The sequence below is a fragment of the Mesoplodon mirus genome, assembly GCF_964341445.2.
Source record: "Mesoplodon mirus genome assembly, chromosome: 5".
Taxonomy (NCBI): Eukaryota; Metazoa; Chordata; class Mammalia; order Artiodactyla; family Ziphiidae; genus Mesoplodon; species Mesoplodon mirus.
The window spans coordinates 12,408,668-12,417,727 of record NC_138980.1 but is presented as its reverse complement, the minus strand read 5'-3'; positions in this window follow the sequence as shown (position 1 = coordinate 12,417,727).

Below are 9,060 nucleotides of genomic sequence, written 5' to 3'. Positions count from 1 at the left end.
AGGGCCTGCATGCTGCAACTACTGAGCCCACGTGGTGCAACTACTTAAGTCCGCGCACCTAGAGCCCATGCTCCATGACAAGAGAAGCCACTGCAATGAGAATCTCACACACTGCAACAAAGAGTAGCCCCTGCTCACCACAACAAGAGAATGCTCGCGTGCAGCAATGAAGACCCAATGCAGCCAAAAACAAAAAAGTAGTAAGACAGAGGATCAGAGAGCCAGGCGCATCCTGCCCCACAGGCTCTGATAGCAGAGGGCCAGGAGAAAGTCACTACTCCAGATGAAATCATTATCATCATCACCATAATATTTAACAAGGACAACTGATTCTTTCTCAAACTTATATAAAGTATAAACAAAGGCCTTTTTGGAAAACTAAGATATTTTTATAGTTCTATGCATAAATCATATTCTTGCCATGCAAATTGAGTTTCTACACTAATCAGACTGCTATGCCCATTACCCACTGTGATACTGTAGAGCAACCGGTGGAAACAGAATCCCTTCCTCACCCTCAGACAATGCCAATGCCAATGCCAAATGTGTTCCAACTATGACCTACCAAAGCCATGACCCTCAACCCAAGCTGGGGCCCACATGAAAGGTACTAGGGAAAGGTTCCCATTTCTCTGCACTATCAGATCTGGTCAAGACTGTTGTTCTTCACACCAGGGTGGATCAGCAGACCTAGTTAATGGTGAAATCACTGGAGGTAATTAAACAGGCAGGACTGGGCTTGGCCTCAGAGAGGAAGGGAGGAGGGGGCTATGCAGCTTTTCCTTTCTTCAGTGTCAACATTATAAAATTGGCATTGGTACCTACTTCCTCCTGATGCCGTTTAGTTTTGGAGGCAAAAACCCAGGGGAAAGGAGTCAGATGGATTGGGAAGTCAGGTGCAGAGGTCAACGTTGGGGTCTGTAGTTTTATGCAAAAATGTCTGCTTTTTATCTAAAGTGGGGATTTGCAACTGGGATCGATTTTGCCCACCCCTACCCGCCTGGGGCCCTTTTGGCAACATGTGGAAACATTGTCCTCGGGCTATGTCATTCTTTGAAAGGTTGTCCCCTGCCTCCTTCCCTCCTGTTTCAAAATCAAGTCAAAATGGAAGTTTATGGTGAGAATGCAAAAGGTATTACGGAAACAAAGCCCAGACAGAATGTACGGGCTTAGAAAGCCACCAGGAATCAGAGTGCCCAGTGCTCTCTGTCATTTCTGCCTCTGTTTTCTCTCCCAACAGATGACTTTCTTCTTAACCGTCTTGCATATGGTCTAGTAATATACTACGCTCAGCCCCACTTTGACTCTAAAAGTCCCCATGTCTCTCAGCTTGGCTGCCCTTAGTTAACTGGCTTCCTCTGTCAATACCCCAGTGATAATTCCCAGAGGAGGGATTAGATGGGTGTAGCCTGGGCCATTCTTCAAGATGACTCTGGCCGCAGCCAGACAACTGCAACTTCATGAGAGGCTCTGACAGAGAACTGGCTAAATGAGCCTTGTCAAGCCTGAGGACCATGAGCAAAAGGGGACCCTTGTGGGTGGGGGAAATGAAACAGGAGGGAGGGAGGCAGGGCACAACCTTTGAAAGAATGACACAGCCCGAGGACATGATATAAACTGATTAGAACCAAATGGGTGCAAGATGGCGGACACATCAACTTCCACTAGACCTTGAGCTTCAGTATACGCTCACATCAGCCAGCTAAATGACACACCCACAGGCGCCATGACAGTTCCAAGACCAACCATAAGGATCAAAAAGTGGGCGGTGGCCCAATTCCTGGAAATCCCTGCCCCTTTCTGAAATAGCTGGAATGCTCCTCCCACTCATTAGCCTATGAAATTACCCACCCCTATAAAAACTGACAACCCCCATACCCTGGTGCCTTTCTCACCTTCTGAGATGGCCCACGCTCTGTCTGGGGAGTGTGTTTCTCTCTAAATAAATCCACTTCTTACATATCACTCTGTCTCTCGCTGAATTCTTTCTTCGATGAGACATCAAGAACCTGAGCTTCATTAAGCCCTGAAACCAGGTGTGTGATCTCAGTTGGAAGACTGTGGGTTTTGGCCGGGTTCAAGCCCCGGCTGTGTGGGTTCAGGTCCCAATCTGAGGTGCACGGTTTCAGAAAGTTTGGTGACACTGTTGTCTGCTGTAATGCCAAAAGGTAGGAAACATACCTCATAAACATGATGATCTGACCAACCTGCCTCTAATGAAATGCAAAGAAGAGAGAGAAGCTAAAAAAAGGAACTTTTTTGGTTTTCAAGCAGAACGCAGAGGTTATGTAAAAGCTAGTGTTTTCTGGGTTTGAAAATAAAACTACTTCTCACTCCCAGCTTCTCCAGAGGGCAAACTATTCACAAATTAAAATGGCTTTCCAGCAAAGGATGAGCATTGCATCTTTTGTTAAGAGCTCAGAGAGGTTTAAGAAGGTACCTCATTAACCATTCCAAACAGACAAAATCCTTCTAAAGAGCTTAAGGGTGTGCCTTCCTATCTCCATAAACAACAGGATTTCTAAGATTCTTAAGGGCACTGTCCCACAGTGGTCTGAAAAGGCATCCAAGGTAGAAAAGGACTTACAGGAGCCCAAAAGATTTGTAATGGTTTTTTTCACCATGCAAGGAACTCCAGTAAAAATCATTAAAATCCTCAAAGTTTTTTAGAATCAGGTTGAACGAAAAGAGAAGGAGATACATAACAATCTGATACATAGCTTTGAGTTCTGTAGGAACTAAGGCCCCCCACCCAGATGGAGGATGGTAACTGCATGCTAAGACCCCAGGCTGGTCAGAACCTAAGGAATGATGATATTGACCTTTCCTGACCCTCGTGATTTCAATCAACTCAAGCTTGAGCTCTGTCAACCTTTGCCCCAATTCTAGGCTGAATTCTCTGCTCAAGCCCCTTCATGAATATGTATATACCCTTAGCTTAAAACTTCCCCAGTTTTGCTTTGGGGAAGATCCCAGGTGTTCTCCTTGCTTACTGAAAGTAATAAATCCTCCCTTCTCCTGCTCTTTGACTTGGTTGTGTCATTTGGCTTCCACATCCACCAAGAGGTAAACCCAGTTTGTGGGTAACAGGGAGAGCTGCAGAGAAACATTGAATAGAACTGGACCCTAATCAAGGAACCAACAATACATCTACTGCAGCATTCAGATGCCTAGCCCACAGCTGGATGTTAGGTATGGAAGACAGATAAGTTATCTTTTTACTTCACAGATACTCAGATCAAGACTCATTCTTGGGCTTCCCTGGTGGTGCAGTGGTTAAGAATATGCTTGCCAATGCAGGGGACATGGGTTCGAGCCCTGGTCTGGGAAGATCCCACATGCCACAGAGCAACTAAGCCCATGAGCCACAACTACTGAGCCTGCATGCCACAACTACTGAAGCCCGTGCGCCTAGAGCCCGTGCTCCACAACAAGAGGAGCCACTGCAATGAGAAGCCCGCGCACCGCAACGAAGAGTAGCCCCTGCTCGCCACAACTAGAGAAAGCCCGCACCCAGCAGCGAAGACCCAATGCAGCCAAAAATAAATAAATAATTTTTTTTAATTCATAAAAAAAAAAAAGACTCATTCTTGAAGAGCTGTAACTAAGAAACCACACTCAAGACACCTCCAGTCATACCTGGAAATGATACCAAAGACGAGATCCTGGACTTCAAGCCTGAACCTGATGGTATGAGAAGTTTGGGAGCGTCTCGCGATGGAACAAGTTCATTTTGCTGAAAGAGGAAAAGAAATAATTTGTGGTCAGAAGCAGACTGTGGCAGTTTTTAAATATGGCGTCCAAATTCTTTGACATTCATGGAATGTCTCCTTCCCCTCAATCTTGGCTTGATCCGTAGAAAATAGCATAAGTGGCCCTGTGCCCATTTCTGGCCCAGGTCTTTAGAAATGAGCAGCTTCTACTTCCTTCCGTTTCCTTTTGGAACCCACCTATCACACTTTTGAGGGAGCCCAGGCCACAGGGAGAGGCCAAGTGTATGTGTTCTAGCAGATAGTCCCAGGGAGATCCCAGTCAGCCTCAGGGGCCAGACCTGAGGGTAAGAAAAGCTTTAAGATGACTCCAGCCCTAGCTGATATCCGACCACAACCAGATGACAGACACTGAGAGAGACACAACTAGCTGAGCCCAGTCAGGCCCCAGAACCACGTGAGGTAATAATTAAATGAATGTTTTGAAGCCACTAAGCTTTGGAGTGATTTGTTACACAGCAATCGATAACCAGAACAAATACTTTCAGTAGTTTATATAATCTCAAATTGTTTGAATGTGTGACAATGAGCATAAATAACTTTAAAAATTATAAGGAGTCACTCAAATAAAAAAATAAATTAAAATTTACTATTAAAATGACACAAGGCTTTGGAATCAGCAAGAACTACGTTCAAATCCTGGTCGGCATCTGATGAGTTGTATGACATTAGATAAGTTACCTAGCCTCTCTGATTCCCAGTTCCTTTTTCATTAAAATAGAGTTAGTTAAGAACATCTATCACATAAGGTTGTTGTGAGGTTTAAAATCAGAGAATAAACGTAAATCCCTTAGCCCAGTGCCCGGTAGTTGCTCAATAAACAGCTCTCATCATTGTTGCCAACATGATGGCTGGCAAGGTCTCTGGTGATGAACAGCCCACCTCTCATGTAAGAGCACTAAGAGTTCTTTTAAGAAGGCTGACCAAGTGCCAGTTTGCCTTGTGCAACACTGGCTGGATGGCTGTGGAAATACGCATTCCAAATAGGGCTTAGGCACTTGTTTGGTTCCAGATGGAAATCGCTCTAGTACAGTTGCTGTTGCAAATAGGCTCACCTAGACTTGAGCATCAGTGGGTATGAAGGTAAACAGGTGAGAGGAGAACAAGGTAAAGGAGATATAGACTTCTATACCACAGACAAGACCAGCACTGTACACAAGCAGTCAGTTTCTGAAGAGTGGATGGAGGATCTAGCTTGATCTTATGTTAGCTAGTCAATTCAGCTGGTTGAATGTTAATTAAAAACTGACTTTCACAAAGACCTAAAGTTCATGCCACAGAACATCCAAAGCAAGAGGCGGTGAGGCTCATGACATAAGGAAGCTTGCGATCCAGTGAAGGATGTTAATTTGGTCATTCTTACACTTCTTCACTCATTCCACTACCAGAATGTCTTCCCCTAGCTGGTCTCTTTGCCTCTAGTCCCACCTAACTGCTATCTTTACCACAGCCCAAGTAAAGTTAATAAAATGCTGTTCTAATCCTGACACTCTCAGGCTTTTAAATCTTTGGTGGGTCCCTGTTGTTCTTTGAACAAAGTCCAAACTCTTTAACATGGTTCAGAAAAAAACCTTTATGGTCCGGTTTAAAACCCTCCAATGGTATCCCATTGTTTCTAGAATGGAATCCAAACTCTTCCCTGTGTCCTACTAAGCCTTGCATGAACTGGATCCTCTCTGAGCTCACCTCTCCCCACGCTCTACCTCCCCTCCCTCATTCCACTCCAGACACGCTGGCCATCTTCTTGTTTCCCCCAGCATGCCTCAGAGCCTTTGCACTTGCTCTCGCCTCTGCTTAGAGCACTCTTTCTTGAGTTCTTTGCACAGCTGATTCCTTCTTAAACCTCCCTAACCATCCAATCTGTTACACACACATCAAAGAGTCAGTTGACTTTCTTAACAGCACTTATCATAAGCTGTAATTATCTAACTTCTTTATCTGTAGGCCCCATGAAAGCAGGCATCCTATCAGCCAGGGTCACTGCAATATCCTCAACTCACAGAACAGTGCCTAGTATACAGTGTGTGCTCAAAATCTGTTTTGAATGAATGACTCTCCATTTTGCAGACTTGGAATCCAAAGCTCAGACAGCTTAGGAGACTTGCTTAAGCAGCAGAGCTGAGTCTGACTGATTTTGAAGTCCATGCTCTAGACCAGTGCTGCTCAAAGCAGCTGGTCAGAGAACTATCTGTTACTGGTCCAAGCCTAAGGCAGTGACGGATTGCACCAAAACAGGGAAGAATACAATGCTACTTTCATTGAGCATATCTTGCTATGAAAAAAATAGCGGCTGAACTGCAAACAGTCAGTGTGCCTAGTGATGTCGCTGATGTATTACATTCTGTGGCAAGCTCCCTATCGAATTGGGAGCGAATCACAAACAGGTGGTGTCGGCACTCACCTGTGCCCCACACTTAGATTAGCATTAGACTGGTGGCCACACCGCACTCCTTACTCCTCGTCATGCCTTAGCCAATGACTTCCTATGAAGCACCTGATTTATTCCTGGCTCCTTCTTCCTCTCTTCTGTGGGCTGGTGCACAGGAAGTGTCTGATAATTTGTATTGCAGATGAAGAGAATATTGAGAAGGTTTTTTGTTTTTTTTTTTTAAATGCAGTTTGCAAAGCCAGCAAACAAACCTATTTTTTTTTTATTATTATTCCCCAGTTTTGGAATTTTCATGAGGCTCCAAGCTCCAGAAAGCTATTCTTGCTGGCTAGTTGGCTAAGCTCTCAGTCAGAGTCCTGATTTCCAAAGCAGAACTGTGCAAACTATTTTTATTATACACACTGGCCTCACAGCCTAAGGCAGTGACAGCCTTAAAAATCCTGTGATGCCGGGGCCTGTCCTTATGTGCTCTTAATCTCTTATTATACTGGTGCAGAGCTCCTTAACCAGAATCTGCCCCCATTCTCCATCACCATGGGCTTTCTATCCGTGCTTTCACCTCTAACCTCACCAAATAGCCCCCCCAAACACATACACGCACACACACACACACACACACACACACCCCATGCCAAGATAGCATGCTAATAAGAAAGATTTGCTCAGTCATTCAAATACTCAATGAGAGCTTTCTCTGTGTCAGGAACTGTGCTAAGAGTTAAGGATTAAAAAACACAGTCCTTGTCCTCTCTGGGATCTTTCTGAGCTGAGTCAGGAAGTCAGACGAAATATGACGCAAACAGTGTCATGATGAATGCTATGAACAAAAGTCCTAAAGTTTTCTAAGATGTCAAACAGGCACCCGAATCTAGTCTGCTTGCATACGCTAGTGAGAGCAGAAGAGACATTTAAATGGCGGCTTGAATATCAGCATGAATGCTTTGTCTCTGCAGGAGTCACCACCACAGCTGTCATGGCCAGCGACTGTATCAAGCACTTTAGATGCAGGAAGTCATTTCGTCTTCACAAAGGCTGAAGGCATGGGAGCCATTTTTATCCTCATTTTAGAGATGAGGAAACCAAGACACAGAGAGGAAAAATTACCACTCCAAATGTTCACAATCAATCAGAGATCGGGACCTAGTTCTGCTGGATTGTGATGTCTAGCTTTTAACCATTGCACTCTGCTCTAATTTGGTCAAAGCCTTGATAAATAAATACACTTGTGTAGGCATCCCAGGGCCAGGAAGAGGTCCATCTATAATTAGAGCTGTCCCTGATTAAACATGGTGTTAGGAAATACACAATGGTTCCCGGGTGCTATGCTCTTCAGTGTTACGCCCATAAAGTACAATGGTTCACTCCTACTAAATTGCCTTTGTTGTAATTATTGGTTCTGGAAGTTTCTAGAAGGATGAGTTTCCAGGTTGCATCTAAAGGACTTGAACCCAAACTCATCCAATTTAATCATTTGTGAGCCAACTTCCTGGATCAGACCCCATGCTAGACTTGCAGATACCAAGCAGAATAAGTCACAACCCTAGCCCTCAAAGAGTTCATCTGGTATTGAAGGAGACAGGTGAGTAAATGGACCGCTATGTTATGATGCAATGAGTGGTAAACATAGAAGCATGTACAGGGACCAGAAGTAGCACAGAGGAAAGGAAGTCTTTCCAGAGGAGGGGATTTCTGGGTTGGGTTTTAAAGTATAAATAGGCTTTCAACGGGAACTCAAGAAGAGAGGCTTACACGTGCACAAGAGGTAACAGCAATGGGCAGTAGCATGTACTCAGTTTACTATAAGCAGTTTTGTCTTATCAGAGCATATAATGAAGGGTGCAGAGAGGCAAGAGATACAGCTAAAGAGGTTCCCAGCATCCAATCACGATGGGTCTTATGTCCTAGGATGGGATTTTATCCTGAAGACAATACTGCGGGAGAGGCATGGTTCTAAGCCCTGGAAATGATACAGTCTGGTTTGCTTTTGAGAAAACTCACTCTGGCATCAGTAAGGAGGGCAGATGGGATAAAGTCAGCCAAGAGGCAGGAAGGACCTTTAAGAGTATAAATGTCAAATGCAGAGGCTGGTGCTCAGGCGAGAGCAGTGAGGTTAGACAGGAAGGAACAGATGTGAGGATAACAACAAGAGGACCGGGTGACTGGCTGGATGTGGACTGTGAGGGGGCGAGAGGAGGCCAGGATGACTCCCAACCTTCTGTGTTGGGCGAGGGGGTGGGTGCTGGTACCACGAGCTGAGGCAGGGCCTTTAGGAAAGTGAGCGGGCAAGAGAAGAGCGGGTGGGAGGACGACGGGCTCCCATCTGGACTTGCTGAGGTTACTGAGCCAGGAGGTGGGGATCAGCGGGCAGGGCAGAGCTCCAGAGAGAGGCTCTTCTCTGTTGCCACAGGGAAATACCGGACAGGACTCATTCCTGGGCAGGGCCGGAGTATGTGACACCCAAGCTGTGGGTGCCTCTAAAATGCAAACCGTCAACTATTGAAACAAGCTGACTGCTACAACAAAGCATGCGTTGTGTCCCGCATCTGAGGAGAGGAAGGCCCTAGAGCAGGGGTCCCCAACCCCTCGGCCAAGGACCAGTACAGGTCCGAGGCCTGTTAGGAACCGGAGGTGAGCGGTGGCTGAGTGAGCAAAGCTTCATCTGCCACCTGGACCATCCCCCTCCCCGCCCCGACTGTGGAAAAACTGTCTTCCACGAAACCAATCCCTGGTGCCAACAAAGTTGGAGACCGCTGCCCTAGAGGATCAGTAAGGCCAAGGCAGAACCCTTGATTTCCCGCTTATTTATTCCCCATGCCCCCCTTCTTTGTAAGTGACACTACCATACACCCTAGAGCTCAAGCCCAAACCCTACAACTTACCCTTCAAGCCTCCCTTTCCCTC